This window comes from Lathamus discolor, chromosome 9, assembly GCF_037157495.1.
Source record: "Lathamus discolor isolate bLatDis1 chromosome 9, bLatDis1.hap1, whole genome shotgun sequence".
Taxonomy (NCBI): domain Eukaryota; kingdom Metazoa; phylum Chordata; class Aves; order Psittaciformes; family Psittacidae; genus Lathamus; species Lathamus discolor.
In genome coordinates, this window is record NC_088892.1 from 10,805,468 (window position 1) to 10,823,180 (window position 17,713).

The window sequence follows — 17,713 nt, forward strand, 5'->3', positions numbered from 1 at the left end:
ATGCCATTGGTTTCCCCTCTCTTACAGATTTGGCCATTGTGGGAAACCTAGGCTAGTTTTCAAAATATTTATATGAATGTTGATATTACTGTGAACCACAGTTAACTCCGTTGCTTACATTGAGTATTATATATTAATTTTTACACTGATGATTAATAAAAGCAGAGTCTTCTGTATGCTAAAAAAACTACATCAGTTGTATAATTCTACACTAGAAAAAGTCTCTGCTGTTGGAAATAGACTAGCATCTCACCTCTGTGATTTGGGCCTGAAAAGCTGCGTGATTAGGTGTAATCTAAACTTGCAAAACTTAAGCAAGTGTTTGGTTGTACATACCTTGAGTCTTATGAACTTCAGTGATTAGCACAGTGCAAAGCAAATATAACCATTTTTGCAGAACAAAAGGAGCAAATACAATGTGTAACAGATACATAAAAATAAAAGTACTAGTTCAGCAGGAACTGCTAGAAACCACCTTAAATATGGGGTTATTTGGTCTTAGACAGTTTGTGTTGAGAATGATTCCAAAGAACTGCCTTAAGCCTAGAGTTTTCATGCTTTCCATGATAGTCCTTGTAACATGGGCTAGGACATTCCAGTCCCTTCTCTAATATATGTATAAGATAGCAGGCTGTATCTTCACTTAGCTGCATGAGTTGATTTGAAAACTAATAATTGAAGTGTCTGTGAGCAGAAGTACCTTTCAGGAGTTTGGAAGCTCTTCAGCAGATTACTGCAAAACATGGGATGCCATCATACTCACTGAAAAGGCCTTTACAGCCTTTAAATGTCCTGTATGTAGCCTGACTTTCCTGGAAGGTAACTTTCTATATTAACAGAAGTATCTTGTTTCTTTTCCCCTGCTTGTTCAATAACCCCGTTGAATCATTGAAAAGCCTGTAGGTGATAAAAGTATTCCTTGAAATCATCTCAAACAGAATGTAGCCACAAGGTAAAATTCTTCCAAGAGCAAAAATTGGTCATGCACGATTACTTTCTGAAGCACAAAATAGCTAGCTCAGAGTATATACCATCATTAAATAAATGGGAACTAACAAAAAGTCCTTTTTTCTTTCTCTGTCCTTATTACGCAGAATATGTTTTGACAATGTTTTCTGAGTTAACTTGGACCCAACTCAACCTTGCTCTTATTCTGTATAATGATTTACAATAACAAAAAAAGGATACATAGTGCTGCATTTTGGATTTCATATCTTTTTTTTTTCCCACTTTGTTAGGCATGTGTAGAACAAGTGAAGGGGATGGGAGGTAAGTCTCAGTGGCAACCAAGAGGAGCTCCTCTGTAGTAACATGAAAGGAATGCTGTATTGTAACATGACTTACCCTCACTGATAGATGTCATTGATCGACCAGATAAACTTGACATAAACTCTACGCAACTTTACTCCTCCTTATTAATAAGAATAGACCACCTTCTCTTTACTATGGGCAACACTCTGCTAACATTAACCATCTTAAATGGGACCTTCCTCTCACATAAATTCAATGAAACTCATTGCAGAGTGTTATCTGATATAACTGATTTCTGAATTGTCTCAAGAAGCCATTTCTGAGGGCAGGCAGCTCACTCTGTTTCTTACCAGAATATACAAAAGTCTTGGGAAACAATGGCAACTAATGATAGCCTGTACTGCTACTGCTTTTCCTTTCAGTACTGGCACTGTGATCCATTATACCATTGTGTGAATAAGTGCATGTTTAAAAAAGGAAAATGTTGATAAAGACATTGCTCTTTATTCATCTTACCCAGGTCCTCAGCACAGATTTACTTAGTAGTTCAGTGAGCGTTAGCCTCTCCTTCCTGTTCAGCAGTCAGTTCATCTTTTTTGCCTACAACGTATTACAGCCCCATAGCCCTGCTGCTCTCCCTGTCTCCATACCAACTACATCCCGCCCCAGTCAATCACTGCTCTCTGCAGTCAGTCCCTTTGAAGCTAATTAACCCCACTCCTTACAGAAGATTCTACTGAAAATGAAAAAAAAAAAAATGTTACAAAGTTCAAAGAATATAAAGTGTCTGACTCAGTGATTACAGGGAGTGGAGACAAATGCTGATCTGTAAACCTGTAATAACTGGAGCATTAATCAAATGATCCAAGGTCATCATTCCCCTTTAAGACTGACCACAAAGCAATGAACAACAATGCATCATCTTCCACATGTAAAAATGAAGAAGTTTGAAATCCAGATTCTGATTTGACTCTCGCCCTTTTGATCTGAGATTAGTAGTCCTATGCTTCACTGAAGTCTGAGCTCTAAAAAGGAAGTACGGCACTTTAGAGATGAAATGGTTATCAATATTGCCCTTCTGTGCATTCAGTATTTGAAAAAGAGTATCTTTACTCCCTCAAATAAGAATAGGTAAGTATTCAAATAATTATTATAGCCACTTGTTATTCATTTTGGATTGTGTTCTTATAACCCATTTGGCAGAACAAAGAGGTGTTTATTGGAGAGAAATTGCCTTTCCTAGGCATACTGTCACTGTCATCTGACATAGACAGGCTCAGACAGGAGAGAGGTCAAAGGATGAAAAAGTTGGAAAATTCCTTCCTTGTATCCATGACAAAGAAGTAAGCTATTTAACAAGCAAGTGTGAAGTTACTTGCTACTTATGCAAGCAATGAGCAGAGGAAGAAACACTGACTGAGCCACAGTTTGTACCCTGCCCTGACTGTATTGACTATTTCACTGTACACTCAGGATCAAAGCAGCCAGGTGTCACCCAGCAGCTAGTTTAACTGCATAGGCAGGGGAAATGCTGAAATGCATCACATCCACTCTTCCAACTGTGAGATGAACTGTAATCTTGAGAGTAAGAATGCTATGAAGCTCTGGTTCAAAGTCAAGTTATAAAATCTAGAAACATTCCATTCCCAGCATGACACTAATGGAATATCTCAGTGGTGAGTGGTTATTTGAGAGCTGGTATATGAAAGAGTATAGATACAAGTGATACTTATGTGCTGCAAACTTCCAGGAAAATGATGAATTCACTGTAGTTTCTCTTATGAATATTAGCTATGAGTGGAATGTGCAGGTCAGTTTTGCTTGTTGAAAATACTCATGACATTACAGGGGGTCAGAGGGGAGCAGAAGGCTGTCCCATGTTTCCTTCTTTGTGTTTTCCTTTAAAGCTGAAGATACCACAATATGAGAAGTCATCTCAGAAAGTAAGTCGCTTGGGTTAGACCCCATTGTCAGTGTGTTTGTACAGAACGTGTCGGGGCTCCTGGGTCTGGGACCATCTCAGCCATCACTAAACAAATTCTTTGCGGGGGGCTGAGGTGCCAAGCATGTGGTTGCCTTATCTTTGCACAAAGAACTCTGTTTAAGGCAACTAGCTCTATCCAAGACAACATCCATAGTGGCTTACTAGCTTCTTTAACACTGAAGTCTCTGACTGTTGTGCCAAGCCTTTTGTCTGACCCTTGACTTGTTTTCAGTCCCGTCTCTGGATGCTAATATATGGGTAACAGCCCCTCCAGAGGCTGAGTTACTACTCCTTGACCTCTTTACCATACCTAGACATACTCATCTGATCTATTGAAATGCAACTGAATTAAAACCAAAGACTTGCATTAATTTACTAGAAAGAAAATTTAGTGAATAGATTTTGCACTCTTCTCATACAGCCACGTGGTTTTTCTGTACAGAATAGTGTTCTAATGTCATTTTTTCATACTGCCCTTGACAGTCTTTGTATCCAGACTGAAAGAAAAATACCCGTAAATCTTACTAGACACCAGTGTGATCTGAGGTATTCCCCATTATAAAATTAGAGTGCCTGTGCATTAACTTTGGGAAGTAAACTGACAATGGGATAAAGGAAATATTTTCCATAATTCCATAGTGAATTACTGCAAATCTGATTTTTTGTTTCTTTCTTGGAAGATCAACATAGTAGATCAAATAATCTATGATCCAGAAAAAACATTTCTTCTCCCCTCCTCTTCATGACTAGAAGTTTTGTGAGAAGAATATATATGCAATGGTATTCTGCTGTATTTTTATTCACCTTTGGATAAAGATGAATTTCTTCCCCCAAGGAGAAGCCCAGTCACTTCATGGCCGTGACTCCTACTATATTCTAGCCTGGACAGCTTAGATCTATTAAACTGTGAAATAACTTGTCCTTATATTATGCAACCTTGATAATTCTCTGTTTGGCATTATTCGCGGATGCTCAGGGTGGAAGCATCATCTCTATGAAAGGAAGGTAGGAAGCTGAATGTGCCACCAGAGCTCTAAAATGAGAGGGAGGCGGTAAAAACTCAGAGGTTCATGTATCTTTGGAAAGTGCAAAAAAAAGAAAACTGAAAAAATTTCTTTGAAAACTGAAGTGTCTTTGAATAGCCTAGGATATTTTTGAAAAGCAAATCCCAGTTGTGTGTGAAATTTTCCATTACACCATTGAGCATTTCATGCCTGCACAGAATTTTTTTCCACTGTCTAGACTCAGTAAGAAATCTAGTTTGTATATATACTTATACACATTCTCACACGTTATGGAGATGTCAGAAGTGATGCATGGTTAAAGATGGTTGGTTGAAATGTACAGTTAACGTTTTTACTAAAATCCCTTTTTTTTACGCTTCAGTGACTGAATCTGGGATCCAACTTTGACAATCTAACTCTTTAGAAGAAAATTTAATTCTGGCTTTGTTTTTGGCAAGTAACTTACTGTCTTGCAGGAGAAATCTCCATCTCTTTCTTGTTCTATGTTTACAAGCTGAATTAAAACTTTTTCAGAATGAGTGGATTTAATTTTTTTAAAGCCGTTTGTAGGAGATACATGGTCCTTTTCACAGCCAAAAGCAAGAGAAGCAGATCACAAAAATGTCAATGTTCTGTGCTTCAGGATTTCTTCTGCGTATTGTGCTGTTCTGGGAAAGGGCATGTGTGAATGTGTGCAGACGACACACAGAAGAGTGAGGCAGATGTTTTTTGCACAGCCTGAGCAACACCTGGGTTTGACCTGGGCAACAGACTACAGAAATATGCTTTCGAGGTAACATGGAAACTGAACAAAGTTTGCAGATGTCAAACTAAAAATGAGCCTCACAATTTTTTATAAACAAACAGAAATGCAACAGTTTAATATTTTTTTTGCTGCTCAACCAGAATACGCCCTAAAACATTAAATATTGATTCTGCTAGTTGGGTCAAAAGAGATACTCTAGTCCATATCCTTCCAGGCATTCACCAGCTAAAATAGTACCTTCTCTTCCTGCTCTGCTGTTGATAAAATACCCATAGTCTAATAATATCTTGAATGTAGCCCAATTCTGACATTTTAAATGTGAACAGATTTAGATTCTGTTTTTCAGAACATATTATAGTGAATCACACAGAGATTAAACAGTAAGGCTGCTCCAATCTCCACTTACTTTTATTTTACCTTATTTTATACTACCATTTTAGGCCAAGATATAGGATAAACAGCAAAAAGAATGAATGTTAGTGCTTAGAGTGACTGGAAGATGAAAAGTGGGCATTTTTATAGGTTGATGAAATTTCATGGAACAAAAGTTAAATAGCAGAGACTTTAAGATGTGTGTGAAGCAAAGGCAGATTGGTATTTGTGTTGAGCCTGCAGCTAAAGTAGCTTCCACTTCTTAAAGGAGAAATATCTATGTGATTCCTGCCCTATCTCTGCCCTGGATATTAGCTGGGCATTCCTGAGTGCAAAAAATGCCATTGGACATATCCAGAGCTCAAGGTCCTTCCTGAACTTCATACTATTCTTTTTCAGTAGCAATAACATATTCTTTAAAATTGTTTAGATGACAGATGATATTGTCTCAGGTGGTTCTGTAGAAGATAATTTTTTATCATCTACAATTTTTTTCATTTCCTCAATAGCTCAGCTACAGATTGTTTTGACTGTCTTTCTGGCAAAATACTGAGTGCATTACAGCAAGTAAAATACAAAATTGATAGGCAAAAACATTTTAAAAGAATACAGTTTGCCTCTCCTGCATCACACAATGTTGTTAGCAATTATAAATACCAACTCCAAACACTCTGAAAGGTTTTTCAAGGAATTTGACAGTTTAGAAACGTTCGTCCACAAAAAAGTAGCATAATTTTTTTTAAATGACTGATTAAAACTGATATGGAAATACCTGGTCCTGATTATTTTTGCTTATGAGCTCTGGGACTGTGACAGATGCACTCAACCCCTTAACAAAAATAACTTGGAACACCAATAATGCAATTAACTCATGCATAGCAGGTGGCTTTTCCAAGACTCATTTGTCAAGGATCAAAGAAAGTTGTGGGTACAAGGAATCTCATGCATACCTTTCCCAGTGCATGGAATTTGACTACATGCCAACCACTTTATTTCCATAAATATGATGCCTAAAATAGCTTTTTTTGAGCTCCCCCTGCTAAGCAGCATGGCTGCATGGTGATGACCTCCCTTTAAGCTGGGACACCTCTCAAGGTTGCTCCTCAAGGCACAGACATTTCACCAGTGGCAGATATATGGTAACTGATGGTGCGCATAACCTTTTATTGTAGTAACTTTGATCTTTGTCTTGGTAAGTTTAACTCTGCTTTGGTACTTCTGCATCAGATGACTGTGCGGTACAGCAAAAGAGTGAACCTTGCCACTGAACTTTGTTAAGCCGCACTTTTACAACATATTTCAATAAAACTGATTTGATAGTGGTTCTTTAAGTGAACCAAATCAACCATTTGTGTTGGGAACCACTGGAACCTTACTTTGTCACTTTAGGGCTGTTGAGACCTTAGTTCAACAAATTCCCTGCTGTGAGAAGCCGATGTCCTGAGACATTTGCCCTTCTCGAATCACCCTTGCTGTTCTGCTGAGAGCATGTGCCTAAATATCCCATAGGCCATTGTGTTTTTATTTAAATAGCATTTATGGTGTTAACATCCACTACTTAATTACCAAGGTAATTAAGTGTTTTATGAGTAAATTAGCTTTGCTGTAGAAAAGAAAAAACACAAATGTATATGCTAAACATCACCAGTGATATCATACTTGACTATGTTTTAGTTTGGTGAATACTAAACTGGGAGTGAAAAGAAGTAATTGTCTTCTTGAAGAGGGCTTCCATTTCATATGGCAAATAAATAATTCTACATCAATCCTCCCCATCACCAGAGAGAAGGTTGTGACCCATCACTTCAACACATCCTCCACTTCTATTTTAGACCTGAAGTCCTGATGAACAGAATAAATGGTGTTGTGGAAATGGTGCAAGTGTTGTGACCTCCCTCCTCATTACAAATTAGGCAGTGAGGTACTTCAACATGGAAAATGGACTTTGTGCCTTCTGCAAAGTCATGATCTTACTCTCAATGCTTTGGTAGTTTAATTAATGTAAATACACAAGTCTGAATAATTGCTTTGGGGTCATCTTAATTAAAAGTTCAATTTTTAAATTGGAAGAGAGATCAATTAAGATATACCCTCAACCATCCACTAAATCCCATCCCTTATATTTTATGAAGAATTATTCCATCTCTACTCAAGTGCAGGTAAGAATACTAATCCCACCTCACTCTTCTATTCTGCCAGTGGTAATGCTACAAAGAAAAATTTTCCTTTCACATACATCTAAATCACATGGAAACCCTGTCATCTGGCTAAAGAAATGGCTGTCACTACTATAACTCCCTCTCTGGAAGAACAGAGGAAGAGCAGAGGGAGCGCCGCCCCAAGCTGGAAAGACCAAAACACAGACCAGCCCTCTCAGGAGCACTGGACAAGACCAAGCTTGAGGAAGAGAAGCTGCAGACCTGTAGCTGTGGTAAGATGCCTGGAAATTCCTGCGGTGGGGAAGGATGGGGGAAATGTTTAGTGTGAGAGGTTTTAGTTCACAACTTTCTTTTATCCAGAATGCATGAATTCTCATGAATTTTACAATCTAGGCACTATGAACTAGGTTAAGCACATCTGCACTGAGTTTTCATGGGAAATTGAGAACTGGAAAAAAATTGGAGGGTGGCATTTTCAACCAAGCACCTCTGCCAGGTGTAAAAATTATTGCGGCTATTTACAGTCAACTCTTGGTGCTACTGTTCAGTTTCTGTTGATGTCTCATTGGATGGGAGTTCAATAGATCTCTTAGGACAAAGCCAGGCTGCTTTTGAGTATGCCCAGCACTTGTCCAATCTGAGAAGAGGCAGGCCACTGCAAAAATTGAGATTTCTTGATGAGAAACAAAAACTACCAACTTATGGGATATCGATTCCTCCTGTGGTACCAGCCGTGCAAACAGTACTCAGAATAGTCTGGTATCAGAATAATTAAATTTAGTTGAAGTGTTTGTGAAGTATAGAATAGCAGATTTATTGCCAAATCAGAGACTTCTTGATTAAACGCTTGAACAAAACCTCAACATTTCCTCCTTCAAATAGGGATTCTGTCTTGTCTATTCAGTGTTAGGTTAAAAGTGTGCCTGGGGGTGCTGAGTTATACTTTAAAAAACAGTCTTGAAATCCAGTTTACACAGGAGGTAGACCTGGAGCTGTGATCCCACTAGAACTCTAATGCCTTAGAGAAAACTAGGAAAGCAGATTAGTTGAGATTACCGCTAGAAGTTACAGATTTTTTCAATGTTTTCCTCAGAGAACATAGGAATAGCTGTCCCGGTACAATCCACTGGGAGGGCAACAGTGATATAAATACATTCCTCCTGTTTCTCCTTCACCAAAAAGAACCCATTTATACCACAGCTGCATATAAAAATTTAGGTAAGTTGGAAAGTAGGATTGAGGGGATTTTTGTATAACAGATTCAGACTTCTGTGTAACAGCTTAGAAATGGCAAGTGTAAATAGTCTTTCTTTCTAACAAACCTGCCCATGCCCTGCCATGGACAGTAGGCATGTAGAATCCTAGAATAGTTAGGGTTGGAAAGGACCTCAAGATCATCTAGTTCCAACCCCCCTGCCATGGGCAAGGACACCTCACACTAAACCATCCCACACAAGGCTTCATCCAACCTGGCCTTGAACACCACCAGGGATGGAGCACTCACAACCTCCCTGGGCAACCGATTCCAGTGCCTCACCACCCTAACAGGAAAGAATTTCCTACCCTACCAAAGTCACAACAGAATGTGCAGAACCTATTAGTTTTTCACTAAAGATGAAACAAAACACACATTATTTCACATTCTGCTATTCAAAAGTGATAAAGGGGTTCAATGTGAGGGATATGATCCAGCTGGCTTCTCCAGTTATAATGAAATGCTGGTAAATGTTAAGATGTTAACAAATAAAAATAACTGTTGGAAGAAACTGAATGTCTTTGTAGAAAATCTTTACAGTTGAAGGAAATGGTCAGCCTGCAAAATATGCATGCATGTAATGCTCAAGAAGACTGAACATCCTCAATTCCACAGTTTGGGGATTTACTTTTGACAGGTTTGCAAGCGGTGGCTCAGGGCAGTTCCTGTAATAACTTTTCAGCCTGACAGAGCAAGCATACAAAGGCAGAAGCTGTGAGCAAAGATGCGGCTGCTTTTTGTTTGATTCCTCCAGCATTCAGGGAAACAGGTCTGTGTTCTCTGAAAAAGGAAATCATAGTTCAGCTTCAAATGGCCACTCGCCTTCCTTATGTGTGTTTCTTCTAAGCAGAACACCCTGCAAAATCCTGAGTGTGTGGCTGAATGCTTAGGTCAAAGGAGCAATTGTTGCTTCCAAGTTGTCTTGTCATTTAAATGACATTACTGAGACCAAGGCCTCCTGGCATCAGGGGACCTCCCACAGGTCCTGTAAAGAAATCAAAGGAGTCACCCAATGGAGGAGCATAATCATATTTCCCTTTCTGAAATGAAGACCACCCTCCTGACCTCCTGGCTGCTCAGAATAATTCCATCATTGTTATAACACATTCATTTGCCCTCAGGTGAAAGAAGGTGCCTTCACTGGAACATTTTTACTCAGGGGCATTAAATACAAGTGGATTGGAGTTGTGAGTGAAAGCCATGCATTAGAAACCTTTTCAACTACAACCTTCCCTCTCCTTTGGGCATAAATATCCCTTCTCTGACAGGGTTCTCCAAATACTAAATCCTGCAGGGCTGCAGCAGAACACAGCAATGAGCTACAGCCAAGTATGTGACACACATTGGGCTGATCTGGCAACAGGCTGTGGAATTGCTCTGCTACAACCTAGCTGTCCTGAAATGATATAACGCATAATAAAACCGTGACAGGTACTGAAGGAAAGTTACTCTTAGGAAATAAACACAGGGCTCTTCTTTTTAACTTCTTCTTTACTAAATAGAAAATATGTTGAAACTAGAAAAGAATTAAGTAGCAATTCCAAATATTAGCATTTTTCTGATTAAAGACAGTTATTATCTCTACTTTTGCATGGATCTATATTTTTATGTAAGCCTTCGTCTATCTTACATGTCTTGCATAAATAAATGACAGATATGTGACACGGGAATATAAAATGGACATCATCATGTAGATTACTTTCCTTGATATCACAAAAATCATACACTTTATGGTGGATGAATCCTCTTCTGCAGAGTCTTTGTTAAAAATAATCCTGGATATTATCCTACTGTCTTGCCTGAGAAGCAAAGCAAGACTGGGACTAGTCTGAGACTGTCAGTCTGAGACTTGCCTTCAGTACCTAGAAGGAGACAATGGAGCTGGCACTTTTGTGGATACATCCCTGCTCAGTGATGGTATTTGTGTTATTTGCCATGGAAAACAGAGTGAAAATGTCTCTTGGTCCATGTCAGCTGAGACACAAAATAAGGTTGGAATGGCTGCTTACCTATCCCCAGGTGCTCCAGCAATAAGGTCCATCTATTCAGGACCATACAGGAGCTGCATAGCACCCTGTAAGCATATACAGCTGAGCTCTAGACATCCTGTTTAGATCATGTGGTTAAGAAGTTGCAACGAATCAGCTACAAGTCTGTTCATGCACAGTTTGACGTCTCAAGTTCTGAGCCCACCCACCTTTTTTATTATTTCCAGTTTTTGCTGAGATTATAATAGTGTTTTAAAGTAGAAATTCAGATTCTCCTTCTACCAGCACTGCTTTTCTTTATTTTGGTCAAAATGAAGCAAACTGAAAGCTAATTATTTCCTACTTCAAGCACAATAGAGTAGTTATTGGAATGTTCCCCTATAATCCTATCAGAAGTGTTATAGGAGCTAGTAATAAATGAGCTTCCAATTAATTAAACACAGGTCTCCATATAGACAGATCACTCCAGAAACTGTTTCTTTTTTTTCCTCCTGCATCCACATCAGTTGCTGCAAAGCAGGAAGACTGTATCCACTGGAGTTTAACAGAAAACATCATAATTGAAGAATGATTCACTCATGGTGAAATTAATCTTTAGTCAATTAATGTTAAAAACTAAATAGAAATATTATTAGTTTCACAGTTAAAATTTCATTTATTTGGGTACAGTTTTTGCACTTGCATATTTTTATTTAAGCATTCTAAAATTGGTATTATAAATTGGAACTTCTGTCATTTTTAATAGGATATTTAATAGCATTTCTCTAATGGTATTTAAGTTACACTTTAGAGAATGAACATTTATTCTCCATCAAGAAAAGAATATTTTTGTGTTATTATTTGTGTGTCAGAAAGAAAAGGAAACCTTTTTTTTTTTTGCAAATGTCAATAGCTGGAAGTTTCAAACCACCTAGGTATTTTGAGATAGTTTACTACGGGTGATTTTTGGTGTTAGGAGAGTTGCTCCAAAGAAAAATCAAACTGGACACTTTTATGCTTTACTTGGCTAAATACTGATTTTTTGCTAAGGCATTTGCAAGGCAAAAAAATAAGGCTTCAGGACATTCAAAAGAAAACTGGCCTAAGTGCATTCATTCCACCACAGTGCTAAGGAGCTGCTAAGGAAAAAGGTTAAAACACATCAACTGCTCCATGAAGATGCCCGTTTCATGTTCTCTGTGGTATGTACACAGTAGGGAAGGCATGAAAGACAAGTGAACTCTGGGTTTACTCTGGGGCATTGGCTGCACAATAGCAAGTGTGCTCTGTGGCCATATGTCAGCCACCCTGTATACTAGGAAAGACACTTTGTAATATTTATGCATGGGTGCTAATAGGTAAGAAGAGTTAACTTGGGCAGACATTCCTGAATCATCTGTGCTTCAGGTCTGTTGGTCTCGAGGAAATTGGTGGCTCTAATATCTATATGCAGTGTAGAATCTTAATGACATCTATTGACTTCCTGATGAATATAGTGTCAAGCACCTTAGGAATGGTGAAAGAAAAAAAAATATTCCTTTGCTACCTAAGAAAGTTTTGGAACAGAACAATCACAGACAAAAGGAAGTATAGATATAAGGAGGGGAATGGTTGTTGTGTTATACCTAAGCTACAAGATTCAAGATGCTGCCAATGCTGATTGAGATACCCCCTGCTTCAGGCCATACTGAGCCTTAACAATAACTTGGGGCATGATTTTTGGATTCATAATGTAGGCAACAGTTTAAGTACTTGTTGAAGGAGCTCATGTTGGAAATAAGGAAAAAAATTACGTGTGAGAAAAGTCTCCAGGGACTTACAAAAAAGCAGAGCAAGAAAGGCATTCTTAACACTCAAAAATGTGTCTCCTCAGCAGACTAACGCTAGTGAAACCACTGTCACTATCTGATTCCTGAAGACCCAGCAGTGCACAGCCAGACAGCAAAGTTGCCTTTTAGAATAAAACCCACTCCAAGTGCATCAAGGAAGCAACACTGAACAACTGGGGAAACAAAAATCTATTCCTTTTGTCTTGGTGCTACAGGCTTTCCTGAGCCAGTGAAGTACTGACAGAATTGCAGCCTGTGATCTTTGAGCTAGGAGTAGGGAGGAGACTGGACGGAAAGGCTGGCAATGTGGCAGGAGCAGTAAACACTCAGGCTGCTGTCCTGCAGAGCCAGAGGGCTGTGAGAGGCAGGTACTTCAACCAAGGGAAGAGTGATGCTGAACACATGCAGTGCTCTGGGTAGAACAGCTAAACGCCATAGTCTGATGCACCAGCATCTGTGTTTTATCCTTACAGTTATCTGGGAGTGTGTGTGACTTTAAAGCTGAAGTTCCTGCATGGAAAGTCACTGTTAAAACGTTTTCATCCTGGACCTATGCCAGTGCCTCCTTTGACATGGACAGCTACAAAGGCTGAGCAGGCCTACTTAAAAACTTCCCTCTGTCTACCTTTATCTCCATTCATAGCAAACCCACCTTGAGCCTGAGTCTCAGCAGCTGGTAGATTTTTTGTTCTTTCCAAAAAGTATCAGTTTCTCCACCTGGAACAGTGTGAACAGCCTTTTCTTTGAAGCTTATCCCTGGTAAGAAATTGCTCTTATTGAAATCTCTCACTAGGGCACCAACTTGCCTCATCAAATGTTTTTTATGAGTATTCTTTACAATTTTCTTCCCCTATAATTTATACCGGTGAACATAATTCAGAAGAAAGATTAATAACAGCAGCCCCTGAAGATACTATGGTCAAACTGATTCAGATTTTTATTAATGGCCCTAGCATCTGACTTACCATTGTGCCTGATTGCTTTCCTGTCCTATATGTGGGTAGTCTCTGCTGCTTGTACATACTGGAAAACTTTTATTGTTTAAAGCAGCAGAGATGGAAGAACAGAGAACAAAACTTAGTAGCAAAACTAAGACCTGGATTTAAACTTTAATCCAAGGTCTAAATTTATATTCTGTCTACAGTTTGGTACAAGTGACAGTTGTTGCCTGAACTTTTACTAATGTTGGAGTAACATGGGAAAAAATACTAGATTGCTTTCTGAGATGAAAACTGAGTCATCTGTGGGCATGTTCATATTCTTACTACATTTGCTTTCCACAGTCATGTCAGGTAAAAGTAGCAAGGTGTAAATATTTATCCAGAATAGCGCTTAGGGAGGCACCGCCAGAGCATTACACAGGCATTTATATCTACACAAGTCTGGGGCATATGCATCCCATAAAAGGCTGATGCTTGTGAGCCACAAGAGATTTAGCCTCAGCAGTTCTTCAGGTCCCCATTATCCAGGTGTTTCTTTAATTCAAAACCCACAGTTAGCAGGAATGATTATACTGCTGCCACAAAAGTTATTAGTCATACACAGATATTAGTCACACAGAAAACACAGAGCCCTTTATTAAAAGCTGCTAATGGCCAACTCAGTTTTGGGAAGTTCATTGGAAATATGTATTCTTTTTAACACTTGAAATGGCTGGTGCTTTTAGAGGTTATGGCTCAGTTGTGATGCAGCCATATCAGCCAGGCCATAATGTAGAATGACATCTGGGTTAAAGAAGAGCTGGTACTGCAGTAATTGTTCACCCATATAGATTTTCATTGAATAAGTTCCATTTTAGTGTCCACAACTATTTCGATTTTAAACATTCTGTTCAGAAGATTGCAAATGCTGATGATATTTAATATGGCATTTTAAAGACAAAAGGCACCCATGGTAGGGAGAAATGATGGGTTAAGAGAATGACACCAGAGTGACACCAATTTGTTAAAGGTTATGAAATAAGAGCTATTTTGTAATGGACATGTGCATAATGTAATGACATGTGCAAAATAACAAGGATATTTGTTACTACTGAATTATTGGGTTCATAGATTATACAGCTATATTACAAGGTCTGATCTAATGCATAAATCAGAGGGTTTTCCTGAATTCATTTTTGTTTGAATTACAGCACGTCTTCTAAGGAGAAAAATCCTGATTTTATTCTTACATTGCCCTGAAGCCCATAGGAAATTCAGGAAAGGCTGCCAGTAATATGAAATGTGAAAGATATTATCACTTTCCATCTGTCTCTGGTTCTCCCCCCAGTCTTAGATATATGGAAGAGACACTATGTGAGAGGGAATCTGCAACACTCTGTGGAACTGCCCCAGCTGAGAACTTGCATACTAATGATAAACAAGATTCAGCTGGGAAGAAAACACCCTCTGTAACACCATCAAGTGAGAAGGTTGTGGGCTCTGGACTTTACTAGCCTAGAAACTTCCCACAGGCACCCAACCAGAGATTCTGGTGACTTGACAGAGTTGAATTCTGAAGGTCAGTATGCAAACTACTCTGTAATTTTTCTGCTTTAATTCATTTTAATTAATTTCATGGATATTTTGTAGCTCTGACGTAGTACTGAGGCTAAAGGAAGTTGAAATATGTAAAACCAGCAGCATACAATTTAAAGCCATACAACAACAAATGGCTTTTTTGTAGGTCCACGCAGTTGTCTTAGCTCTAGCACTGCCTTGCTTGCTTGGAAACAGTGACACTGTGAAGACCATCAGGAAGGTGTGACTTGCACTGTGATAAAGCTACATTAATTAAAGTTGTGTTTTATGACTAGAGACTAATCCTGGAAATGACTAATAATAACATTGCATTTAATTTTGTGGTGTGAAATCCACTGTATGTATTTGAAAAACTGGTGTACTAATTACATATATTAAAGTAGATTACTGAGAAAGCAGATGTAAATGCTTCTTTGTTATTTTCTTAAGCCTTTGTAAAGCAAAGTCAACAGTAAGCGCAAGTAAAAGTGTAGGTGTCCTTCTTATCAATAGACTGAAACTCTGGCATCAAAGCAGGCCCTGCTTGGTGGCTACCCAATGTCAACCATTCATCCTTTTGCCCATAAAATAGAGTAAATGGGATTAAAAACAACTGGACGTTTACAGGCAAAGGCAAGGGTGCCTACAACCTAGATGAAGATGTACGTGCATGACAATGCAGCCTACAGTATTTCTTTATAGCTCTTTGAAGTGGTCACAGTTCTGTTTCATTCATTAGGATAAAGAGACAAAAACACTAAGATTTATGATCATGAGTTTTAAAATGTTTTGGGCCTGAAACACTTTCATTTGAAGGGGCGCACTGCTCCAAGGTTTTCATTTTTGTAGTACTTACATAGTGTTATTTGGACATTATCAAATCATTTTATATTCTCAAAATGTTTTTCAGAGATCCATCTTTAAATTGCATGAAATGTTCAGATATTTTTTTCCTCTGGTATGTGGCAGTTATCATGACTCGGAGTTTATTCTGTGTTCCATCGATCACCATAGTAACCTGTACTCTCTGTATTTAACAGGAAACAAAAAGTTATTTACTTGACAGGGATGGAGTTCTGGGAAGCATTAATTTATGAACATTGGCAAAATATTTTAATGGGACTATTTGCTTTTCAGGTTGTTATGTGTACCCATAATTTGATCTTCATCTGTTGTGCAGACTTCACATGAAGAAATTGATTGTAGTCAAAATGTATTCACTAGGATTACAGCTATTTTGTATTCTTATTGGCTGTTATATAAAGCTAAACAGTGCCCTATTCAGTCCAATTTGTTTATGTATATGTAAAGCACAGCAAAGGTACTTTACTAGTTATTGGGCTTGTTTTGTATTCTCAGGAACCAAAGGGATTCCTCAGCTGCAAACAAATATAGCAATTGTTTACTGTTATTTAAATTGTTTACTGTTATTTAATCACTGCTGATAAGCATCAGATCTCTTAAGGTCTATTTTTTTCAAGCCCAAACTGTGAGACTGCCCATCAGATTTTAATAGTTACTTTGGTGGCGCAAATCGATTTATGAAATTACTTACTTTCAGTGTGTTAACTGATCTTTCCGACTGTTTACTCTTAACAGGGATCAATCCATTGATCTGCCTTATAAAAGTGGTCCCACAGAATGTAGAGACAGCACAGGGGCAATAACTGGTATCCAGTGTGGGGCAGAGGAAGCTGTGGGAAGCTGAAGAGCTCTTTCTGAACAGCCCATTCCTCTGTAGGACACAAGATACCAAACCTGCCTTCCCACTGAAGTTTTCCTCAAACAGATTTTAGTTTTAGAGGTAAGATGTGGGGAAAACAGCATGATTGGCCATGCAGTTTTTCTTTATGAAGTGAGTTTCTGCACCAGTACGCTAGTGGAAACATCCCGTGATACGGCATACTCTCAGGAATGTTTATAAAGCAGTCCACCAGGAAAAGATGTGGTCATTACATTTCTGACCTACCCTACCTGCAATAAAGGCTTTGTTATTAAACCTCATTATTACATATCTATAAGCCACTTCATTTTTTTCTTTTTTTTTTCTACCTTTACAACTTCCCTAAAGTGTAATTACAAAGCACACATTACTGAGGTAATCTCCAGTCCCTCAAGTATTCATGTATTACACATAACTGTGAGTGCTCCAAACCTGGCAGTGTTCAAGGCCAGGCTGGATGAAGCCTTGGGTGGGATGGTTTAGTGTGAGGTGTCCCTGTCTATGGCAGGGGGGTTGGAAGTAGATGATCTTGAGGTCTTTTCCAACCCTAACTATTCTATGATCCTATGATTCTATCATGCTGCACTGAACCATATTTTACAATGCATACCAATTTAAATGTTGAATTTCACCAGTTCTATAGAGAATGTTTTACCCAGATGGGTGAATTTATTTCTTCTAACTCAGGAAGAACTTTTGATGTTAACTCTGAGACATTAAAATGGGCCAAAAACCCCACTAACTTCTATTTTATTGGAAACAGAAGGCTAGTATTTATTTATTTTATATGCTTAAATATACATTATCTCCTGTAGAAGCAAATGCAATCAGTATTAAGCATTAAACAGTATGTGTTTATTGACTGTACAAAAATACCCTTTCATACCCACGTTATCAAATAGGTT

At 38.5% G+C, this 17,713-nt stretch overlaps 1 long non-coding RNA gene across 1 annotated transcript in view; it reads left to right on the plus strand.

The window, feature by feature from the left end:
- Positions 1-15,459, plus strand: part of LOC136019497 (uncharacterized) — a 40,120-nt gene extending 24,661 nt beyond the window's left edge. The window contains exons 2-3 of the long non-coding RNA XR_010614912.1: positions 7,577-7,808; positions 14,856-15,459. This is a non-coding gene — a long non-coding RNA (uncharacterized LOC136019497). The remainder of the gene's footprint in view (positions 1-7,576; positions 7,809-14,855) is intronic.
- Positions 15,460-17,713: the final 2,254 nt, after the last annotated feature.